Below are 24,397 nucleotides of genomic sequence, written 5' to 3' on the forward strand. Positions count from 1 at the left end.
CAGTGATATACTAAGTGTTAATAATTAGTGATAGGAAGCCGAAGCTATACATAAAGAGAGAGATAAATGAATGTAATTAAAATAAAAGAGAGAGAGTGTTAGTGAGGGAAAAGTGTTAATAGAATGTAAGGGCATGCCGCACTAAAGCCACCCAGCCCAACCAGTCCAGGGGCACCGCACTCCACACCACTGTTACCCTAAATTGGGTCTACAATTAGTCAGCAAGGAGCCACATGATAATGGCTCCTTACTTGGTATATCCAAACTAAGAGCTACCTACCTTGGAGCAACCCCGGACTACTACATGTGGCATATCAGGACCTGCATCTCCGCCTAATGCAAGCTCCTCTCTGCCTCTCACAACATACATACAGATAGTGGTAGATTCTCAAATTACTTCAATCATAGGAAATATGACCGATTATTCAGCCGACCAATCAGATAATCAAAGCAATTCTGGCTGTTTTTTTATTTAACGTTTTACCAGCGTTTGCCCAAAAACTGCGCATTAATACTGGAATTTTACAGGATTATTAGCAATCAGCCTGATCGTTTTATTGGGTTGACCCTATTTAGGTCGATCACTGAAGGGTGATATGTCTAATGTTGACGCATGAAATAGGTTGACAGTCAAAAGAAGTGTTAGTTCATGCCAAACCATCCACTACGGGTTGGTGGGAGAATAAAATAGTGCCCGAAGCTTGGCGAGTGCAGCGGTACACTTGCCAAAAAAGTGAAAAAACGCATGTTGACATATATGTGTCGACCTAAGCCGTGTCAACTTTCAGTCGTCGATCCAATGCATGTCTACCCAGTTACCCATACCCATTGTATTTTGTATACCGTACGTTCCCCCACAGTGGAAATAAGGTACCTGTATACTTACGGGTGCGGGACGGGATCCCGACGGCCACCCGCTATTTTCCCTTGTGGGGGTCCACGACCCGCATAGAGAGAGAATAGAATAGGTGGCGAGGGGCTTAGTTGCTGTCTGAGTCTGGGCAGACCCTGACGTCGGGCTAATGACTGTCGGGATCCCAACTGTCGGAACCCTATACCACACCCTCCGACGGATGGCGGGGCTAGTGAGGGCTTGATATTCAATCGCCAGTCCTTGCAATGATGACGGCGGATCCATCATTATATACCCCGGTCTTTGTATACTGTAGGTGGCTCTTTGCTGATTTCCTGTTACTGGTCGCCCTTCAGTTCTCTCTGACATTCCTCGGAGCATTATGCCTGTGATATAGGTTATACACATAGGCTGTGCTCTGACGTCCTCTGCTGCATGTACACATTACACAATCTCTAACTAGCTGGATGTAGAAGATAATTAAATGTAACCCTTCATTGCCCTTCACCTTCAGGGCCCAGTTCATGCACCAGCCTGTACTCTGTTTTATGTTCCCTTGTGAGACGCACTCTGTATATCCTATATTGTGACTGTACCGCGGTCTGTTATGCGGAGCCTGTTAGTAGGCCGTACTCGTAGGCCTCGTAGGTAAATGCATTATTGCACCTAGGAGTTGTACATTGCCATAGAACACACGAGTTAGCATTTGTAATACATGCACAGTGGTTAGTATTGCTGCCTGGCAGTATTGTTTGTTAGAATAAAGCGAAGGCAGCCTTTGCTTGGAGTTTGTATGTACTTTCTGGGTCCATTTGAGATTGCTTTGAGTGGTATTGAGACTCTGATTCCGACTGTCAGAACATCCTGACAGACAGAATCCATCCGTGTACCGATTGCCAAGTATCGGAAAGTCCGCAAATTGGCTAACACGGCCGTGGATTGGACTGTGAATTCGACAGTCCGGAGCCGTTTCTGACAGAACAGATCTGGCTAGTTTTAAAGTCTGATCTGTTTTGTCAGAACCTGCTCTCAATGCTGTCAATAACGGCAGCATTGAATAGGCGACAGCCGCTATTTCTGCTGACGGAGATATTGTACGGGTCTGAATACCCCTGGTTTTGTAGCATAGTGGTCATTAATACCCCTTTTACACCGCCAAAAAATCCGGGTCAGCGGCGGGTCAGACCCGGATCTTCGGCGGTGTAAATCCCTAACGCCGTGTCCTTTTACACGGGACACGGCTAGGACCTGGGTAGAGGGCGGTGTAAATGGGAACGCCGGGTCGGATGACCTGGCTCCCAATTACATGAATTGGGAACGTCCAACCTGCGGACCGCAGCGTTCGCAGGTTGGACGGATTGTCAGTCTGACACTGACAGCCGGCGCTGCTGTCTGCTATACTCTGCAGACAGCAGCGGCGGCGGGGGAGGGAGGTGAACAGATGCCTGTGTGCGGCATCCATTCACCTCCTGTCCAATGGCGGGGGGGTGCGCGCGGGGACTGGGGGCAGCCTAGCAGCTTACCTTAGTGCTGGGCTGCCCCTAGCAGCGTTCCGGGTACGGCGTCGTCGATCGGCGCTTGAAGATGACATCGGGCTGTCCTCTTCAAGCGCCGGGAAGGGGCGGGAGGGGGGTGCGTCCGGTGTAAATGCCCCTAAACGCCGGGTCGCACCCGGCTTCAACCAGGGTCCAAAAAGCTGGGTGCGACCCGGCGTTTTGGTCTAAAAGGGGTATTAGTGATCTTCTAGCGAAATTTGGACATATGCAATCCAGTCGGAATTGCATGCTTGGCAATGTTATGCATAGGCCCGTTATCGGACAGATCCTTTGCACCTAGTATAGGCTGGTGTATCTGTGTATCGATTATTGTTGACTGAGACGGTACAGTATAAATGGTAGACAATGTCTAGGTTGACAGTCACTAGTTCGACATCTTGAAATGATCGACATAGACATGGTCTAAATCAATTCGGTCTACATGAGTTTTTCGCAGTTTTTTTGTTGTCTGTCGACATGGACACAGTATTAGTTAAAAACACTAGCACCCGGCCTCTGTCCAAACCCGTGCAGTTTTTCTTCCCTGCCTGGGGTGTCACTGTCTGCTGTGGTGCTTCTAGCACAGGTCTGGTGTGCATATCACTGTCACAGCCTCGTTATTAATCCTGCATTAGTGGGAGGCCCGCACAGCCTCGTTATTAGTCCTGCCTTAGTAGGAGGACCACACAGCCTCGTTACTAGTCCTGCCTTAGTGGGAGGCCCGCACAGCCTCGTTATTAGTCCTGCCTTAGTAGGAGGCCCGCACAGCCTCGTTATTAATCCTGCATTAGTGGGAGGCCCGCACAGCCTCGTTATTAATCCTGCATTAGTGGGAGGCCCGCACAGCCTCGTTATTAGTGCTGCCTTAGTAGGAGGCCCGCACAGCCTTGTTATTAGTCCTTCCTTCGTAGGAGGCCTGCTCAGCCTCGTTATTAGTCCTGCCTTAGTAGGAGGCCCGCACAGCCTCGTTATTAGTCCTGCCTTAGTAGGAGGCCCGCACAGCCTCATTATTAGTCCTGCATTAGTGGGAGGCCCGCACAGCCTCGTAATTATTCCTGCCTTAGTAGGAGGCCCGCACAGCCTCGTAATTATTCCTTCCTTCGTAGGAGGCCTGCTCAGCCTCGTTATTATTCCTGCCTTAGTATGAGGCCGGCTCAGCCTCGTTATTAGTGCTGCCTTAGTGGGAGGCCCGCACAGCCTCGTAATTATTCCTGCCTTAGTATGAGGCCGGCTCAGCCTCGTTATTAGTCCTGCATTAGTGGGAGGCCCGCACAGCCTCGTTTTTAGTCCTGCCTTAGAGGGAGGCCTGCACAGCCTCGTTATTAGTCCTGCCTTAGTAGGTGGCCCGCACAGCCTCGTTATTAGTCCTGCCTTAGTAGGTGGCCCGCACAGCCTCGTAATTATTCCTGCCTTAGTATGAGGCCGGCTCAGCCTCGTTATTAGTCCTGCATTAGTAGGAGGCCCGCACAGCCTCGTTATTAGTGCTGCCTTAGTGGGAGGCCCGCACAGCCTTGTTATTAGTTCTGCCTTAGTGGGAGGCCCGCACAGCCTCGTTATTAGTCCTGCATTAGTGGGAGGCCCGCACAGCCTTGTTATTAGTTCTGCCTTAGTGGGAGGCCCGCACAGCCTCTTTATTAGTCCTGCATTAGTGGGAGGCCCGCACAGCCTCGTTATTAGTCCTGCCTTAGTGGGAGGCCCGCACAGCCTCGTTATTAGTCCTGCCTTAGTGGGAGGCCCGCACAGCCTCGTTATTAGTCCTGCCTTAGTGGGAGGCCCGCACAGCCTCGTTATTAGTCCTGCCTTAGTGGGAGGCCCGCACAGCCTCGTTATTAGTCCTGCCTTAGTGGGAGGCCCGCACAGCCTCGTTATTAGTCCTGCCTTAGTGGGAGGCCCGCACAGCCTCGTTATTAGTCCTGCCTTAGTGGGAGGCCCGCACAGCCTCGTTATTAGTCCTGCCTTAGTGGGAGGCCCGCACAGCCTCGTTATTAGTCCTGCCTTAGTGAGAGGCCCGCACAGCCTCGTTATTAGTCCTGCCTTTGTGGGAGGCCCGCACAGCCTCGTTATTAGTCCTGCCTTAGTATAAGGCCGGCACAGCCTCGTTATTAGTCCTGCATTAGTGGGAGGCCCGCACAGCCTCGTTATTAGTCCTGCCTTAGTGGGAGGCCCGCACAGCCTCGTTATTAGTCTTGCCTTAGTGGGAGGCCCGCACAGCCTCGTTATTAGTCCTGCCTTAGTGAGAGGCCCGCACAGCCTCGTTATTAGTCCTGCCTTAGTGGGAGGCCCGCACAGCCTCGTTATTAGTCCTGCCTTAGTATGAGGCCGGCACAGCCTCGTTATTAGTCCTGCATTAGTGGGAGGCCCGCACAGCCTCGTTATTAGTCCTGCATTAGTGGTAGGCCCGCACAGCCCCTTTATTAGTCCTGCCTTAGTGGAAGGCCCGCACAGCCTCGTTATTAGTCCTGCCTTAGTGGGAGGCCCGCACAGCCTCTTTATTAGTCCTGCCTTAGTGGGAGGCCTGCACAGCCTCCTTACTTGTAGTCATGTAGGAGGCCCGCAGCCTATTTGTTATTTGCAGATATTTGTTATCTGTGCTGCTTGTGATCTTATGAGTACAACAATTTCATGGCAACTGAAATCATCCAAGCTTGATTATCTTGAGGCTGCCATTGTCTATTGTTGTAAGAGCTTATCTGACTCAGGATTATAAAAAAGGGAAGTGTTGTTTAATAAAGACAGTATCTCGGGCCCATTGTTCAAGCTAGTAGTGCATTCAATGTAGCCAGTATTGTATTCCTGTAATGTAAAGTGTTGCCCGTCTGATGACAATGTGTATGATCTGCTTATCTGTAGTCATACAGTGGCTGCAGAAGATCAAACCCCCCCCCCAATAGTCTGTTCTATCAGGTGTAGATTGCAGCGAACTGTTCCTGCACTTGTGCATATGGGCTGTTAATTCAAATGTATATAAAAACTTGCTACATCGTGTCGCCGTGGCTACCAGCCAGCCCGCGCCACAGGGCCGGCCTGTATGGGGAAACCTTCTGATTGGGGAGCATAGTGTTGTAGAGACTAGCTTGCTGCCTCACAGCATTGAGGCCCAGGCCTGACTCCGTGGAGTTTGTATATTCTCCCCATGTTGACATGGATTTCCCCTTGGTACACCAAAAACAGGTTAATTGACGTCTGACAAAAAAAAAAAAATGAACCCTAATTTGTGTCCGTCCATTTGATAAGGAATATAGATTGTAAGCACCACTGGGATGTTCAGCTATATAAATAACTTGTAATAAGAATAAAAATAATGATAATATTTGGCCTGCGACTGACATAAAAAACCCAAAGTACGTTGCGTTCCAAGTTATAATTTTTGCTGGATGAAACTGTATAAAACCGTCTAATTTCCACATCCATAAATCAGCCACTCATTCAGTAAGCTGGCCGAGCAATAAACAGCTGGGAAGTATAATTGGACCTGCAGCACTGCATATAAAACGCGATAAATCATTGTGGCAGCTTATGCTTTTTCTTCTTCTTCTTCCCCTTCCACGTGGATTCTAATTCATATGCCCGATGTTTCATCTTTACAGACGCAATAGCAGGTAGGCAGCATTACTACTTCTGCTGCGCTCACAAGAAATCGGCAGTTGCGGTTCGGATACCAGACTGCCCTTCACACAGATGCCGGATGATGCTCCGACAGTGGGGATCCTGACAGTCAGTATCCCGATGGCGGGATCCCGACTGCCGGTGCTCCGACAAGGGGGATCCTGACTCACAGGGGCTATTCTCCCTTGTGGGGGTCCATGACCCCTATAGAGGGAGAATAGAACTTGTAGTGAGCAGCGGGACGACTGCAGCAAGCCCGCAAGGGGCTTCTTTATGCTCGCCCCCCTGTCGGAGCGCCGGCAGACGCTATCCCCATTGTCATACCACACCCCGTTCACACTGGGATAGCGTTGCGGGCTGTGACCCTGGTGGGTAGGTTCTGGTTTAGTGGATCAACTATTCTTGGTTGAATGCATCTAGTTAGTCACCTAAGATAGTCAACAGCTTCTATATCAACAGTAATGAAAGATAGACGAAAGTGTTAGGTTAGCAAACATTTAAATAATATTAATAAATGGTCAGGAAAAGGTTAAACATACCATGATACATAAGTATGTATGTATATATATATATATATATATATATATATATATTATATATATATATATATAACAAATAGAACCAGTTGTGCACTTGCTAAGCTCACATTCTCCCACCTCGTGGTAAGTCTCCTGTCTCTTCTTCCTGGTAGCTGCTCTCTTGTCCAGTTTGCTGATTGAGCGCTCAGATCCACACACAGCAAATGCAGTAGAAAAAGCTGCTACCACTGGGCTTGTGCATCAGCTATGCCCCTTTAAACTGCAATGACATGGGGGCAACTCTAGTAATTATCTTTATATACCGTTTTTGTCAACATAATTTGACTCTTACCAAGAGGAGGGGGGTTTCCGGATAACTGGAACCTATTTTTATTTTTTACGTTGGAAGTACGCAGATCTATAGTATAATGTCAGAATGTTGCGTGAGTCCCGGCCGGTAACCTGTCTGACGGTGAGCAGTAACAGAGGCAGCCTGCAGTGAGAACGTCTCTTAAATGACAGTTTAATATTCCGCTGATGTATTTCCAGACTTCAAGGTCTCGGGGCTGAGAGATGACATCCCGCCAGCTGTGTTGTTGTTTCCACAGCAGTGAAGGGCCGTTACATAGACGCACGGCACAAAGCGATCTGTGGGTGGAAGCTCTGGGAAGTGCCTACCAATGACAGATTCTATTATACAGTATTGTGTTGCATTCCGTGTGTTTACATATAATCAGAGGATTCTGATTGACCACTGAATTACAGGTATGAGATCTGTTCTCTGAAAACCTGTAATACCCAAAGTATGACACCAGAAAGCGACTTTTTAGAAATGTCATACAGACCAGATCACCCTACGTAAGGGCCTAGAAAATGATAGACCGCATTTGATTGGTTGCCATAGGCAACAGTACCATGTTGCTCTACGCTTTAGTAAGTTTACTGCGAAGTTGGACCAGTCGGAAAGGTTTAGTGCCTTTTTATATTTGATTTCATGACATATACCCTATTGGTGTGCTGGTGGTGGTACTATTGTCCGTGGCCTAGGCTATATAACATAAATCAGGGCTTCCATATATTAGATGATCCTATCTTAATGTTGACATTTATTAGGTTGAAGTGATCATGTTGACATTCATCGTGTTGACACTGAAGTATTGGTAAAATGTTGACGGTGTGTTTTTACTTTGACGCTCCAACCCTTACATTTCAATATTGACATTTCATCCATGTTGATGTCAGCCTTCTTCTGTTGCCATGGCGACTGCATCGCCGAGCCATTGGCTAGTCTGTGATTGGGCGTTGTATGACCTAGTGACACCCGCCTCACTGCACACTCTCAGGTTAGAGATTCTGTCTGGTTACAACTAAAGTGTTTCACAAAAGAGATCACTGTGCAAGTTCCCAGCAAAGGTGCCTTGCCTAAAGGGGCGAGTTCTGTGCGGCTGGAAATACTGATCATTCACCCACACCTTTTACCGTGGGTGTTGTAGTCTGTATTTGATTAAAAAAAAAAATCATAATATTCCTGTGGTTTGTTGTAATTCCAAGTTCAGATATATGCGCCCAGTCCAATTACACGCGATTATCTTGTGGGTGCGAATCATCTCCACAGCAGATGCACTTGAATTTGCACAAAGGTGCTCCCTGCCCAGTAGTGCTCAGAGCTATTGTGCGAATATCAGCCGTGTAAGGTGTGCATTCATTTTCTGGTGTTAAAACACAGCCGCAATGGCATCCTAATTGGATTGACCCCAATTTGTCCTTTGACTCCCTCAGTGAGGAGTGAGTGTCACACCTCTTAATTCCTCTGTAAATGTCTTGCGGTCATTGAACTGCATAATAGTTAATACATAAGAGCATATAAGTTACGTATAATTATACAGAGGCACAAACTGGGGAGGTGACCTCCTGATAAGGCCTCAGTCTGAGCTACGCGGGAGAAGTACAATAATCCTCATGTTCTGATCCCAGCCGTACACAGCACCTATCACAATAGCTACTGCGAGGTCAATGCGGCAGTGAAGGCACTATGGGTGTTAGTGACTCCAGTAGGCGATCCTAGACATGAGTCGATAACGATGTGCGGCCCAGCAGCGTTGCTGTTGCCCAGCCAAATAGTCTGTGCAAGCAAGGATATTCTTGCTGCCCTGTTTATTTGGCCGCGGCTCCCGGAGCTGGCAGGGTGTAGTTAGCCTTCTCTGACGGCTTAACTTCATCTTGATTCACACAGGTCTCAGCCAAAATCGCCGGGGCTGAGTCCCGTGTGTACACTGCTTGAAGGGGCCTACACATGTAGCGATTCCTGGGCATTTTGTAAGCGATTTCAGTAACTTACTTAGAAAATGCTTCCCCGCGCATTACTATCACCCGGTGATTAATGTCAAGCATGCTGTAGAAATCTGTAATGGACAGTTTTCTCACCGCAGAACGCTGGTCCTAACAGATCGCACAGCAGCACATTGCTATACAGCGCTGTATGCTGAGCGGTCTACATCTTCCTGTATCGCTACGTGTGTAGGCCCTGTGTCTGGGAACATTATCACATGTTGCACTTGAGACTTCTCTAAAAATCTTGCCTGTCCTGCTGTTTTTTTTATTTACCATTTTATACCATAAAATCCATAGCGAAGTGAGGGTACGCGCTACATTCATTTGGGGTCCATATTGACATAAAAAAACTTGTTTCCATTTTCATGGTAACCTTTTTCATTTCCACTCATTGCTTGTGTTGACTTTTTTCATGTAGACAGTTTTTTTCAGTGTTGACCTATTCACTGTCTACCTAGTCTGTAGACTTTCCATCCACATCCTTCCAAAAACTGGTTTCCCTGTCATGAAACCACTGTACACCTCGGCGACAAATATTAGCTGCTGATATGCCCTTTAGATGCAGAAATCTGATCACACTACGCACCTCAATGTGTGCCCGTGTGCCCACCAGCCCCAATGCTGGGACAGTGTGACTGATATGAGATGCAGTCTTAAGGTGCCCACACACTAGAAAGATCTGCAATCATAAGATGTGCGCATAAATTAGCCTTCAAATCTTTTGCCTGTCCAGGACAAAAGATTTTAGGCAAGCGCACATCTTTACCAAAGATTTTTCTTAAGATCCCGTGTGCGTTCCTATGGATCTTTTGTTAATTCTTCTGATCTTTCATGCAGCACGTAGGATCAAAAGATCCACGGGAGCTCGCATTGGACCGAAATCGGACGATTTCCGACCGATTATCGGTAAACATCGGATGATATATCGGCCAATTTATCGGAAATCGGTCAATCGGCCAAAAAATCGTTCTAGTGTGTGGGCACCTTAACAGTTGTGAGGGAAAGCCGCAATCTACCTGCTCTAGCCTGGCCAGGAAGTAAACTGCGATAGAGAACATAACACATGTGAGAGGTCTTACCGTACTCACCACCCTGGTGTCTGACTAGCTGGCTAATGGATATGTAACAACTGATCATTACACACCAGTTTCCCTATTCAGTCTAAAGAGTGTGTGTCAGAAGTTTTGAGGCCGCTGTATTATTCTTCAAATAGCGTTAATGAACTTCCTGGCTTTAAACAGCGCTCTACCTTTCACCTAAATGTACACCCGTAGCTGCATTTGGGTTTTTCCTCACCTGCTCTCATGCAGGTCTGTGTGCATACATACTTCTCAGTAACCCATTATGCGGAGCTGGGTGTACTGTACAGTGTCTACTTGGCAGAGTTCCCATACTGTTATAGCAGCCAGTGCTAAGCCTTCAGCTAAAAGCCTACCCTTGGAATATGCCATTTCTAGGAGGCTTCCACCTGCCGATCACTGATTCGTATGACTTATAGGCACTGATTTACTTCAGGTGACCATTGTGTCTGATTTTACACTGTACAGCACAGCCTGGATCAAGGGGTGTATTTTTTAAATACACGGCAACCCCTGTGGTTGCCGTGTATTTAAAAAAAAAAAATAGATAAAGGTTTTGTGCATGTGAGTGAGGTAGTGCTGCAGCTTCACCTATCTACCAATGTGACAATGATTAATGGTGCTGAGGATCAGGAGCCAAGGCACACTGACTGCACAAGTGTGCAGTGCATTACTGGGAAGTTTATTAAGTCCCATGAGACTTTGCACAAGAGGTCAGAGGCTGAGAGTCTTGTGATGAGCTCTGCTTGGTGGAGCTCATCATATGCTTCTCAGGCCCATGGAGGACAGCAGCAGCAGCGGCCTCGTCATGGGAGGGTTTTTAATCAGATCTAGATAGATATATATATATATATATATATGTGTGTGTGTGTGTGTGTAAAATATAGAAGCTGTTTGGATTGCCGCGGCACAGCAGAGACTGAATATTCAAAATAACAACTTAAATGTGAATAATACACGCATCTCATGGTCCGGCTTTTCGGGGGTCCCATATGCCCCGTTTTCAAAGTGAGAGAGCTTCTATTCTACATTGGCTGAGAGCACCGCAGCACATTGGTTCCCCTAAGCGGAGTGCCGCTCCACCCACATCCTGATAATAAACAACCAACTCGGGTATTGATTTTATATTTATATACTTTTAATCCCCCCCCCCTGCAGTTACCCATTGAGCAAGTTTATACTGACAGTGTAATATTCTCCCGTGCAGTTTGCGCCCAGTAATGACAAGTGGGAGGGCCCCCCCATTGTCTAAAGTGCCCTGGGCCCCCCGAAGGCTTAATCCAGCTCTTTTGTACAGAATACATCAATGCTTCTGAATTATGCAAAGTCACATCATTACAACACCGTTGTATGTAACTCAGATTATGGCCCAGACCAGCATGGTCAAACAGGTCTAACTAGTGATATCAAGAGATTTGGCTGAAGGGAACAGCAACAAGCTACATACACAAATGATGAGTGCAAAAGTAGCAAGATGGCGTAATAACCCAGTGCATTAAAGTAATCTGAAGGTGAAGATCCCTTTATGGTCTGCCCCCCCCCCCCCCCTGGAATCTGCTGCGCTATATAAGAAACTGTGGTACTCTTTACCTAGCACGGCGCCCATCGCGGGTACATTTATGGCTGGCCGCGACGCGACCGACGCGATGCCCACGATTTCCCATTGAAACCCATGTTAAACATGGAAATCGCGTCGGTCGCGTCGCGGCCGGCCATAAATGTGCACACGATGGCCGCGACGCGATGCCCCCGATTTGCCATAGGAATCTATGTTAAAAGGGCCGATGGACACGATTTTTATGTCAAATGCCTCAATGCCCGCGATTTCCACATAGGAATCAATGTTAAATGGGCCTTAGAGCCCAAATAGGCACAATTAACCCTTAAATGTCCCCCCCAATTTTTTAACGCCACCCCACGATCCACGCCAACCCGAAGCGTGGCGAGCGCAGCGAGCCCGCGAGGGGCGGCGGTACGCGTCCTCCGACCTTTTCATGCCCTACTATCCACGTCGGCGTGGAGTTGAGAATAGAATAGTGTGGCGAGCGCAGCGAGCCACCGAGCCCGAAGCGTGGCGAGCCCCGCGAGGGGACGCGGATACCTTCACAGTTATACGCGTCCCCTCGCGGGCTTCACAGGGGTCCGTGGCGACGCGGACACCTGTGAAGTCCGCGAGGGGACGCGTTTACCTGTGAAGGTATCCGCGTCCCCTCGCGGGGCTCGCCACGCTTCGGGCTCGGTGGCTCGCTGCGCTCGCCACACTATTCTATTCTCCACGCCGACGTGGATAGTAGGGCATGAAAAGGTCGGAGGACGCGTACCGCCGCCCCTCGCGGGCTCGCTGCGCTCGCCACGCTTCGGGTTGGCGTGGATCGTGGGGTGGCGTTAAAAAATTGGGGGGGACATTTAAGGGTTAATTGTGCCTATTTGGGCTCTAAGGCCCATTTAACATTGATTCCTATGTGGAAATCGCGGGCATTGAGGCATTTGACATAAAAATCGTGTCCATCGGCCCTTTTAACATAGATTCCTATGGCAAATCGGGGGCATCGCGTCGTGGCCATCGTGTGCACATTTATGGCCGGCCGCGACGCGACCGACACGATTTCCATGTTTAACATGGTTTTCAATGGGAAATCGTGAGCATTGCGTCGCGTCCGGGCACCTTTAGCCCGCACACGACGCGACCGACGCGATTTTTTACCTCACGATGCCCACGATCAAGATCGTGGGCGCCGTGCTAGGTAAAGAGTACCGAAACTGTAAATAAATTCGGACCATTGTGTACAACTTCTTGTAACAGGAGATATACATGATCTATTCGCATGTTGTATTGCTCAGTTCCACAGGACTATGTATTACCGAGCCAGCTTATTGCGTTCCCAGGCTGTGGAGCAATCTGTAGAATCAGCAGGAATGCTGGTAAACGGAAGATAGTATGTTTCCCAACAGTTACATATTTGCAGATTCTTGTATTGCCCAAGCGTAGCACCTGACCAGTCCTCCAGGGGGCAGCACAAAGCAGTGTGTTATGTACTGTACTCTCTGGACTTCCTGCTGGTCTTATTAATGTTGCATTATACGGTACAGTAATGAGTGTGTTCATTGTTTTGTGTGGTTGCAGACAGTCCGCTGGGCATCAGGCGGTGCCTGGTGAATTGATGAGCTCTCCTAAATATTGGATCAGCCCACAGAATGGCTGTTATTAATGTGTGGGTGGGCGTGTACACTGTACCATTCTGAACGAAGCGATGAGGGCTCTGATGCCAGGCTCTGTGTTTGCTGTGACAGCTGTGCTGATGCCATCACACTGGCGCTGCCACTTTCATTTGCACAGGCCTCCCAAAGAGACAGCTCGGAAAGGTCTCCTGTAGTGGGCGGCTTTCAATGCTGGTGTCATGACGGGCAGGGACAGCTGCCCAGTGCTGGCCCCTGTCGCCTGCTGCATTCCTGTAGTGTCAGATCAGAGAGAGCATTTCTACATAGGAGCCAGCCATGTCCTCCATTCCTGTCCATGCTTTGTGCTGTCCCTCAGGCTTCTCAAGTTTTACATAGAGTCCGTTTAGTTTTTTCCTAGTGCCCAGCCACACTGCAGCACGTGGTGATTTCCTGACTGTACTGTAGTGTCACATTGTGTTATTGTGTCATCCAGTACGTTGTAGCTCTTTCTGCTTTGTGTTAAGGGTTTTGTGCTAATTTTGTGGCCTGGAATTGTCCGGGTCGGTCTTGTGTATTTATACAGGATCTCGCAGGGGAGAGCGGTCAGCCATTGCCTGGGGCAGAAGACCTCATTATCCCATAATGGCACATTCTAGTAAGTGGTCATTGTATGGTTTATGTGATGTTACTCCTGTGATGGTGTTGGTTCTTCTGCCTGCCTGTGCGGCGGAGTCCTATGTGACTGCTTGTATAGGCAGCTGAGGCCGGTTACACAGCTCCCTGTGCGGCAGAGTCCTATATGACTGCTTGTATAGGCAGCTGAGGCTGGGTACATGGTTACACAGCTCCCTGTGCAGCAGAGTCATATATGACTGCTTGTATAGGCAGCTGAGGCTGGGTAGATGGTTACACAGCTTCCTGTGCGGCAGAGTCCTATGTGACTGCTTGTATAGGCAGCTGAGGTTGGGTACATGGTTACACAGCTCCCTGTGCAGAAGAGTCCTATATGACTGCTTGTATAGGCAGCTGAGGCTGGGTACATGGTTACAAAGCTTCCTGTGTGGCAGAGTCCTATATGACTGCTTGTATAGGCAGCTGAGGCTGGGTACATGGTTACAAAGCTTCCTGTGTGGCAGAGTCCTATATGACTGCTTGTATAGGCAGCTGAGGCTGGGTACATGGTTACAAAGCTTCCTGTGTGGCAGAGTCCTATATGACTGCTTGTATAGGCAGCTGAGGCTGGGTACATGGTTAAACAGCTTCCTGTCTGGCAGAGTCCTATATGACTGCTTGTATAGGCATCTGAGGCCGGGTACATGGTTACACCGCTCCCTGTGCGGCAGAGTCCTATATGACTGCTTGTATAGGCAGCTGAAGCCAGATACATGGTTACACAGTTCCCTGTGCAGCAGAGTCATATATGACTGCTTGTATAGGCAGCTGAGGCTGGGTACACAATTACACAGCTCTGTGTGCGGCAGCGTCCTATGTGACTGCTTGTATAGGCAGCTGAAGCCAGTTACACAGCACCCTGTGCGGCAGCGTCCTATGTGGCAGCGTCCTATGTGACTGCTTGTATAGGCAGCTGAGGCGTGTACATGGTTACACAGCTTCCTGTGTGGCAGAATCCTTTATGACTGCCTGTATAGGCCCCTTCTGTTGCGCTGATGTCACTAGTGAATGGTTAGGCTGCTTACCGTGATGTCAATTGCTCAGCTGCCACTAGCGAATGGGATAAATTGCATTTCTCTGCCTCCTTGTGAGTGTACTAGTGTACACAGTAACGTCACTAGTAGTTTTCAGTGTCTCAAAGTGTTATATTGACCTACTCTATAGTTACACCCCCCCCCCATGCTCTCACTCAATTATCCTCTAGTAAAGTTGTGCTCACCCTCTTGATCAGACAGACTCATTTAGGAGGAACCTGTAATGCAAGGAAAAGCATTTAATTACCCGGATTGATTGCCAGATGCGCTTATTCTGCACTTCTCCCCGCTCTGCCGAAGAATCTATATAAGGAAACTATTATCTTTGTCTCCTAATGTGTGGTTTCCTTTGTTGTGCGTTACGATCACATTCTATGTTAGTGCTGGCACCCTATGTAATAGAAGCTTAGGATGATAATGGATAACGTGGCATTGTTTAGCAATCATACTTTGTAGTAATTGGCATCCTTTTTGTATTAAAACAGTCTCTGTGCCACCGTAATCTCCCACACCCAGAGCCCCAACAATCAATAAATAGCCTATCTTAATGAATCACGTAGGAAATCCGCATTATGGTATAATCCTGCCAGGTATTTCTGTCTGCCAAGCTTGGCACAGCTGCAATCCTCGCTCTGTAATATAAGCACTGCTGAAAGCCACATCCTCGCTGCTCTGTGCCTGTGTAGTATTGTGTAACCACTATAGAGAAATAGAGCCATCCCAACCGGGGCTTCCTCCTGGCATTGTCACTGGTGGCACAGAACCTGGACAATGCCGCTCTGACCAAACATTTATGTGCAGGTGCGCGAAACGCCGCATCCCCTTAACTAGCATGCGAGAGGAAGTGTATGAGGACACATCCCCTGGCATGTGGAAATCATTCGATGTTCACGACCATCGAATGTTCACTAAATAGGCTTCCCTAATTAAATGAATGCCCCGGTCACCCCTGCATATCTACTTATATGGGCGGGTGCAGCCGGGAGCGAGCTGGCTGTGACTTCTGACTACATCACGCTGCGCAGAGCCTCACAGTCAGGGATGGGAGAAGCCGGGCAGCCTCTGAGCGGGCGCTCAGGCGCTGCCCGGCATTAGACTGCACAATGGCCACCCTAGCCGTGACGCAGTATGCTATATATTACACTGCTGTGCCAGGTTAATGGCATTGATAGGATTCCTGAATCCTGAATATGTTTACGGATCCTGAACATGGTACAGTGCCTTCTCTGCCGATCTGTGATATGTAATGAGCACAATCTCTTCACGGTACAGTGCGGTGATAGCGCTGCCCTGGTGGAGTTTTCACCCCCGCTGTTACACCTCTGGAGTGCTGGAACTCATTTCTGTGTAAGAAAGTTAGGTACTTGTTTAGTTTCACGGCGGCAGTTATGTACTTAGTGATTAGCGTAGCGTCCCTTTCAGAATCGGCCTTGTGTTCCCGCACCCAGCGTATTTAGCGTAGTCAGTCAGAAGTAGGGTAGCGCCCCTGGCGTACGTTGGGAGGACACGTAACACGTCCCCCGCCACGCTTCGGGGTGTTTCAGGAACACATTCACACCTGCCATATCATACACCTGAGCAATAGCTACTCAGACGCAGGAGCGTCTCATTGCAGGAGCATCTGGGACATTCCTTCGTGTCAAACAGATGGAGCGCCTCTCCTCCGGCGCCAGCATGATCCCCTCTCTGCCAAAGAGAGGGGATCATGCTGGGGCCGGTGGTGTGAGAGGTGCTGACTAGGCTTGCCAGGGACACCGGAGACAGAGATGCAGTTCCCGGCAACACTACGGCAGTTACTTGTGTAGTTTCATGGCGGCAGCCTATGCTGATAACGTAGCTTACGCTGGTGCCGTGAAACTACACAAGTAAGGCAGCCGTTGGGCTGATCTTAGCGTAGCGCTGCTGCCGACGCTATGCTGATAACGTAGCTTAGAGAGGTAAGGCAGCCGTTGGCGTGCTGCCAAGATTCAAACATAGCGTACTGTACAGCTGCCGCCGTGAAACTAAACAAGTACCCAAAAGTTATACCAAACTATTCCGATGGTACTATTTTCCATGTTTTTTGGGAATGCCCCTTTTTTACTTCCCCTTTTTGGGTTAAGGTGTTTTCCCTTTTAAAAAGTGTTTTGGGTCTTACATTAACTCCAGATTCCTCCTTATTGCTTTTACACTGGTATCCTAGTACTGTACCTAATGGGGTCTACACACGAAGATATTTTGCTGAGCGATGTGTCAGCGCTGTGTGCTGAGCAGTCTGTTCACTGTGAGCACACTGGCCCTGACCAGCGATCTGATTAGATTTAGCCAGCATGCTGGATCTTAATCACCGGGCGATAGCTATGCACGGAGCCCGCACATCGCTATAGCTCCTACACACTGGGCGATGTAGGGGCATTGTCTAAGCAATCTAGTCAAGTGAAGCCGATCGCTTAGAAAATGCCCTGAAATGACCCCGTGTGTAGGTCTAGTATGTGCTCGGTCATAGACTGATGTCTGCCACTATGGCCTGACATTGGAGATCTTCCTCCTTTCCCTCATTTGACAAAGTTATTTCCAAAGCCCAATTTTGAAATGAGACTAAGGAAGTTCCCTGTTCCAGAGGGTAAATGTGCCCCCTCCCCTATTCCAGAGGGTAAATGTGCCCCCCCTCCCCCCCTCCATATTCTATCTCCCAGAACCTCTCCCTTTATTTCTTTATTTTGCCTGAATCCCCATCAAGGGTTTTTTTGTGTCTATGTTCATAATACACCTTTGTATGACCACTCCCCCTAATCCACACAAACACATACGTGTACACACACACACTTCTGTTACTTTTTTTTATCCCGTGTTTTTTTATATAATTTTAAATAAAGATTTGGGGGGAGATCCTCTAAGCTAAAAATGCGGTAAAAACCCCGTTATCTGGGTTTTTACCGCATTTTGGGATGCACTAAGCATCCCCCGCCGGGGGGGGGCGCATCACCAGAAAAATCTGACGATGCCCCATAGAAGCCAATGGGCTTCTAACGCGAACCCACCGCCGCCCCGCATCGCCCCCTCACCTGTGTCCGGGCAGCACAGCGCTGTGCTGCCCGGACCTGTGACCTCCTCCCTGCACTGATCCTCTTCCGGGTGCAGGGAGGAGGAGAGCCCGGTGCAGCAGCAGCAGCGCCGGGTGTGGGAGGGAGGGGGGAGCCGCTGACTCTATCGCAAAGGACAGCTCTTAACGCAAGAGCTGTCCTTTGCCATAATTATCGCATATGTTAGAACATATGCGATAATTATGTCTGCGATGGGCGGCGAATGGGGGGCGGAGCTGGGCAGGCGATTCTTAAGAGAATCTCCCCCTTAATGTTGAAAAGAAAAATGAAAATGATAGCAAACAGACCAGCATTAATAGAGAGAGCAAGCAGACAGCCCCAGAGATTTGGCCAGTGCCATCCTACCCTGGCCTGTGATACTCTGTATGCCTTGGCATGTGGCCCTGCTCACAAGACATTGTATTCTGAGATGATCATAGATCAATGCGATTGACAGGAGAGCTTTAAAGGTGCCCACGCTAAGCGGTTGTTAAAGAGTAATGGGGAAGAGAAAACACAATGGCACCTATACTTGTGGGAAATCCAATCTAATTAAAACATTTTAAGAATGGGAACCCTTTTAATTATTCTGAGAATTTGCTAACCTTCCAGCTGCACAGCCCTGCCAACATGTATCCTAAACATATAAGGAATAAACCAGGTTCTTGGACTACATACAAAAGACAATGGAGATTATTCTGGTTCACACGCAGCGATACACGTGATTTTGACGCTGCTCTTCCATGCCGTGTTCCCCGCACAGCTGCAAATGGATATTTTGCATAAATATCTATTCGCAGCCTTGGCTGCAGGGAGCAAAACATTAAATGGTTGCCATCAATCTAATGATTTGGAGCGTACGTGCTCAGGTGCCTTAGCTTTGCGGGGGCCCTTTACGGGAACAGGACGGGCGGCTGACATCCCGTCACTGCCCTTGAAATGCTGGGTGTTCCCTTGGGGCGCGACCACCCAGCTCAGCCCCCTCCCGCACCAATGGGTGCGTACAGGACAGCTGACTTGCAGTTCACCGTGCCCCTTCGCACCCAGCGTCTACACATGCACAGAAATGCACGTGCGCAGACGCCAAACATCGCTCCCCCGTGCTATTTTCGGTGGGGTGGGTAGAAATGATCTGACTCCAGTTTCATAATAAAAACCTACAATATTTATTTGAGAGATCTCAGCGTTTGCAATAACGCATGTACAGGGGTGTGTTTGTAGTGGTACTGGGGATGCTGTGTACGGTTGTACAATTGGTACAAATCGCACTTTCTGAACAATCCATGTAGCTCATTATATTGAGCTTAAATTTTTTTTTACCTGCAAATTGCACCCAATTTGTCTATCCGAAATTAGCACCACTGTTAAAGATGAGGATTTAGCAGCATTGTGCATTATTACTAGAGATTATATAACCCTGAAAGCAGGTGTTTAGCTACACAGCCTGGTTATTTCTGTGGTGGTGATCCCCATGCCTTATGCTTTCATTTACTACAGTATTACTTTTAATATACATTGGCTATTCATGAAAAAATAAAACGTACTAAAGGTCGGGGTCAAAAGATTGTTGTACTGACTCCGCTACCCTGGTGACAATGGGTTGGGATCATTTTGGTCTACAGCAGGCATGTCCAACGTTGGCCCTCCAGATGTTGTGAAACTACACATCCCAGCATGCTTTGCCAGTTTTGCTATTAGAGAATGCTAAAACTATAGCAAAGAATGCTGGGATGTGTAGTTTCAAAACATTTGGAGGGCCAACGTTGGACATGCCTTGTCTACAGCATCTTGGTTGACATGGGGTTTTTCACCTTTTTTTTTTTTTTTTTTTTAACCAGAATGTCGACATGGACACAGTTTAAAGTGCATCACTCGCTGCGCTCCCCATGCTTCGGGCACTATTTTATTCTCCCGCCACACCCTAGTGGATGGTAGGGCATGAAATACCACCTGTTGGCACATGTCAGCTCAAAAAAAACCTAATGCTTGTGTCGACCTAGACCCAAGTCGACCCAATGCTTGTCAACCAAGACACTGTAGACCAAATGACCGTATCCCGTGACAACATACAGCAGGGTAATCTGTGTCCAGCCAGCTTCTGTGTATAGAATCTAATGCGGGAAATGTGTCAGCATGATGGCTGTGTGTATGTTCCATAGTGTGTAGTCTTTTCAATACTTTTTGTGACACTGCGTATAAGTCTCACTGTGCGTGTGCCACAATAGTCTTGTGACAGTGAGCATTTATACCAACGTCCTTGGCAATGAGGACCCGTTTGTAGGTGGACACGGTAACAGGGAGGGGGCTACGGCATATTCCGTAACTGCATCAACAGAGTGTAACCCGCTGTACACAGAGCTCCCGGAGGAAACGCTTGGGTACCGGGTTATTGTGAATGACATCACGGAGCAGCTGCAACTTCTTCCCCTTCCGTTTTGACAGCTAGTATCCAGATAAGAGCACTGCTTACTGACGCCAGTATTGCTGGTGTGAGAGGATGGTCCAGAGAGGGTGCACTATGTACATAGGACATACAGTAACCCTGCTGCACCTATAGCCTGGCTGTATTGTATGGCGGTCACTCTAGTTTACTGTGGTTCCCAGGGTTGCTGTTCCCTCTGTTCTGTTTCTGACATTGATGGTCTGTATAAGGGAGGGGGATAGGGGGCGGCATTAGGGGAGGTTCTGCTGTTCTCTCAGTCTCTGGAAAGCACCTAATTTCCCTCACTGTTTGTGATGACCGTTTCAGTCTGCATTGCTCTAATTCTGTATGACTTTGTTGTACGGAATGTTGTCTGATTTCTGTATTACACCCCTGTATATTGTGGTTGTGGGGCCTGGCTACGCAGAGGATTAGAAGCTTATGTTAGGCAGAAATTGTGTTTTGGGGAAATTGGGTTTCTGGTTGAAAGCGGAGATTGCATAGGTGGGGTTTGTACGGCTGGTTCAGCGCTGCAATCACCCTAGTGTACATCCGATTGGCCGCATGTGCAAGGACTGCAACACCCACTTTCAGCACCCGTGCATGCTGTAATTGAGTGTGATGCCTCCTTCTAGTCCACCATGGATCAACCCATCAGCTGGTGCAATCCCTCCATCTGACTCTGGCCTCCTATAACATCTGTGAGTCGGAACGCTGCCTCGACGCCCATGTCACTCCCATAATACGCCCATGCCACTCCCATAATACGTCCTTTTTTTTTTTTTGCAACCACACTATTGCCGTTTTCGGATGCAGTGAGAGTTTACATACATTGCTGATTAGCATTCCTGGTAGCCCTACAGGGGTGGGGCACTCAGACATGGGTGTATCACGACTAGCCGGCAGGCCGTCTTTCCATACAACCGGCATGTCCAAACTATGGCCCTCCAGCTGTTGTGAAACCACAAGTCCCATCATGCTTTGCCACAGTTTTGCTATTAGGGAATAGCAAAACTGTTTATCCCCCCTCTGTTTATCTCTTCACTGGCTCCCCATTCCTTTCCGAGTTCTCTTTAAACTCCTCACCACCACCTACAAGGCTCTCTCCTCCTCCACAGCTCCCTACCTCTCTTTACTGATCTCTATCCACACTCCCTCCCGTCCTCTTCGCTCCATCGCTGACCGCCGACTGACCTCTCACCTAATCACCTCCTCCCACTCCCGTGTCCAAGACTTCTCTCGCGCTGCCCCCCTGCACTGGAACAACCTCCCGCCACCCATCAGGCTATCTGATTCCCTTACCTCCTTCAAGCGCTCCCTCAAAACCCACTTTTTTCGACTAGCCTATCCCTCCTCCTAACCTCTTTTGATCCTCCTATCCTGCCTCCGTTCCCCTCCGTTCCTACTTATCCTATTGTATTTAGTTCGTCCACCCACCTATTTTTAGTATGTTAACTCTTATGAGCAGGGCCCTCCTTCCTCACGTACTCACCCTACCTCATTACCTCACCTGTGCTCCTGTCCTGTTCTTCCCTTCCTCTACTTGATCTTCAGTCTCCTTGACAATTTTGACACCTACTTCTGAACTGATGCTGATTTTAGTTCTACCAGCTATACCCCTATTTATACTGTATCTTTCAACACACCCTGTACGTTACCTTGTAATTTGTTTTTTTGTTTGCTATGTACGGCGCTGCGGACACTTTGCGGCGCCTTATAAATAAACGTACTACTACTGCTAAAACTATGGCAAGGCATGCCGGGATGTGTAGTTTGTGTAGCCTGCTGTACAATATCTATTAGCTGCGACCAGAGCCGGTCCTAGCCTAAATGATGCCCTAGGCAAGATTTTGGCTGGTGCCCCCTAGCACTGCCACTAGTTCCGCCTCTGACTCTGCTCCCCTTTCCCAGCACCATCAACCCTCATCATAGCAGTCATCATTTTGGTGCTCCTACCCGCAATATTTTAAATGGAAACAGTGCACACATTCGGCACGCAGCCCAAACAGGGGTGTGTTCTTGCTGGGAAGGGGCATGGCCACCCAATAGTACCCCCAATTCAAATTATGCCACACAGTAGTGCAACTTAATTCACATTATATCATGCGATTTTGTCCCTTATTCACGTTACATCACACAGTAGTACCACTTTACCTTATGTACATTACTCCTCACATTATTCACATTATACCCTTAGAAAAAAATCCTGAGAAAATATTGTATTTTAAGCACCTCCATGGCCACACTGCAACCCAGCACAAAGCAGTGTGTGCTGGGCAGAGAAGAGCTGCTGCTGTCACTTAAGGGGAGGGGGCCCGGGGCCCCCACTGGGCCCTTCCATCAGACTTTGGCCTGGGTAATTTGTATACCCTACCCCTTTCTCTCGGCACCCCTGATAATACCACACAGTAATGCCCCTTACACAGAACACACATTATTAATGTCCTTATAACCATAATGCCCCTTACACATTATGCCAACCTGTATTAATGCCCTTCATACACATAATGACACACATAATGCCCCTTACACACATGTTGCACATTATTAATGCCCTTATACACATGACTCACATAATGCCTGTTACACATGTCGCACATTATTAATGCATTTATACATGACACCCATAATGCCCATTACACATATGTTGTACATTATTAATGCCCTTATACACATGACACACATAATGCCTGTTACACATATGTCGCACATTATTAATGCATTTATACATGACACACATAATGCCCCTTACACATATGCCGAACACTATTGCACAACCAACCCACCCGCAGACAGCACTCGCACAGCCGCTAACACTGTGACCTCTGCCTCTGCTTGGATACAGATCTTACCTCAATAGGCCATGCAGCTCCTGGCCAGTTCTGCTAACGTTGGGTGCCTTTCTTGCTGAGAATTCATCTTATATGCATTGTTATGACTAGCACACACAAGGAGCTTCCCATGAATAAAATGATATGTGGCATGAATATATTCTGTGTGCGACTGTGGCTGTACCTGCATACGGAATGCTATGTTACAGTGATTTCCATGAATACACTATTTCATATGCAGATACAGCCTCACTTACACACAGAATATAGGCACGCTGCATATCATTTTAATCAGCAGAAGCTGCTGGTGCCCCTAGGCAATTGCCTAGTTTGTCTATGCCTAAGGCCAGCTCTGGCTGCGACATTAGCATAATTTCACAGTTGCACCACATACTGGGAAGCAGTCACCACTACAGAAGCGTGTGTTGTGTATGGTGCGTGGGTCTTTATGTATTTTATGTTTATTTGCGGTATTTGGTTGTTACGGTGTGTGGGCGCGTATGGCATAATGTGTCACTGTGGGCCTGGTTCAGATGCGATCCAAGTGCCTAGTCTCTGACACTCTCCCGTGTGGGTGCTTGCTGATCCCCCAATAGATGTTTATGCTAAGGGGATTTTCCTACTAAGGGTCCCCCCCCCCTTATTATTATTCATTAACCATTTCTTATATAGCGCAGCATATTCTGTTGCGCTTTCCAATAGGAGACCGTGATGCAACAAACTGGGTCTTTATTTAAATAGTTGTGCTTTTAAATATACAAAAGGAAATCATAAATATGATCAATCTGTCCAGGCTCGGCCCCTGGGGCTCCGCTCCTCCTCTGACTGTTTACCAGGGCTCCTCACGGTGCCTGCAGAAAGCGCTTGATTCTAAAATCAGGCAGTTGGTGTACGTATCTCAGTAGACCAGGGATGGGGAACCTTCGCCCCTTCAGCTGATGTTGAACTACAAATCCCAGCATGCCCTACTACAGTTTTGGTACTTGGACATGATAAAACTGTTGTAGGGCATGCTGGGATGTGTAGTTCATCAACAGCTGGAGGGACGAAGGTTCCCCATCCCTGCAGTAGACCATAACCACGCGTGTGCTTTACATCCAGTATTCCGTGTGCCCTCGTTATGCAGTCCCCATATAGGTAACGAGGATCATGTGCGTAGAACGTCTCCTGTTACTTTATGCAAACCTCTTCGAGAAATAGCTGCGGAATGAACAGTGAGGGTCTCCAGTCAGGTCAGTTTACTCTGTGTGGGAAGCTGTAAAAGCAATTGGCTGGCTTTCAAGGAGCTGTCTGCA

At 48.2% G+C, this 24,397-nt stretch overlaps 1 protein-coding gene across 2 annotated transcripts in view; it reads left to right on the forward strand.

The window, feature by feature from the left end:
- The window catches only part of CTDSPL (CTD small phosphatase like), a 72,122-nt gene that overhangs the window by 22,595 nt on the left and 25,130 nt on the right, over positions 1-24,397 (forward strand). The window lies entirely within an intron of this gene.

Source organism: Crinia signifera, chromosome 5 (genome assembly GCF_055691185.1).
Source record: "Crinia signifera chromosome 5, ASM5569118v1, whole genome shotgun sequence".
In the NCBI taxonomy this organism is placed as follows: Eukaryota; Metazoa; Chordata; class Amphibia; order Anura; family Myobatrachidae; genus Crinia; species Crinia signifera.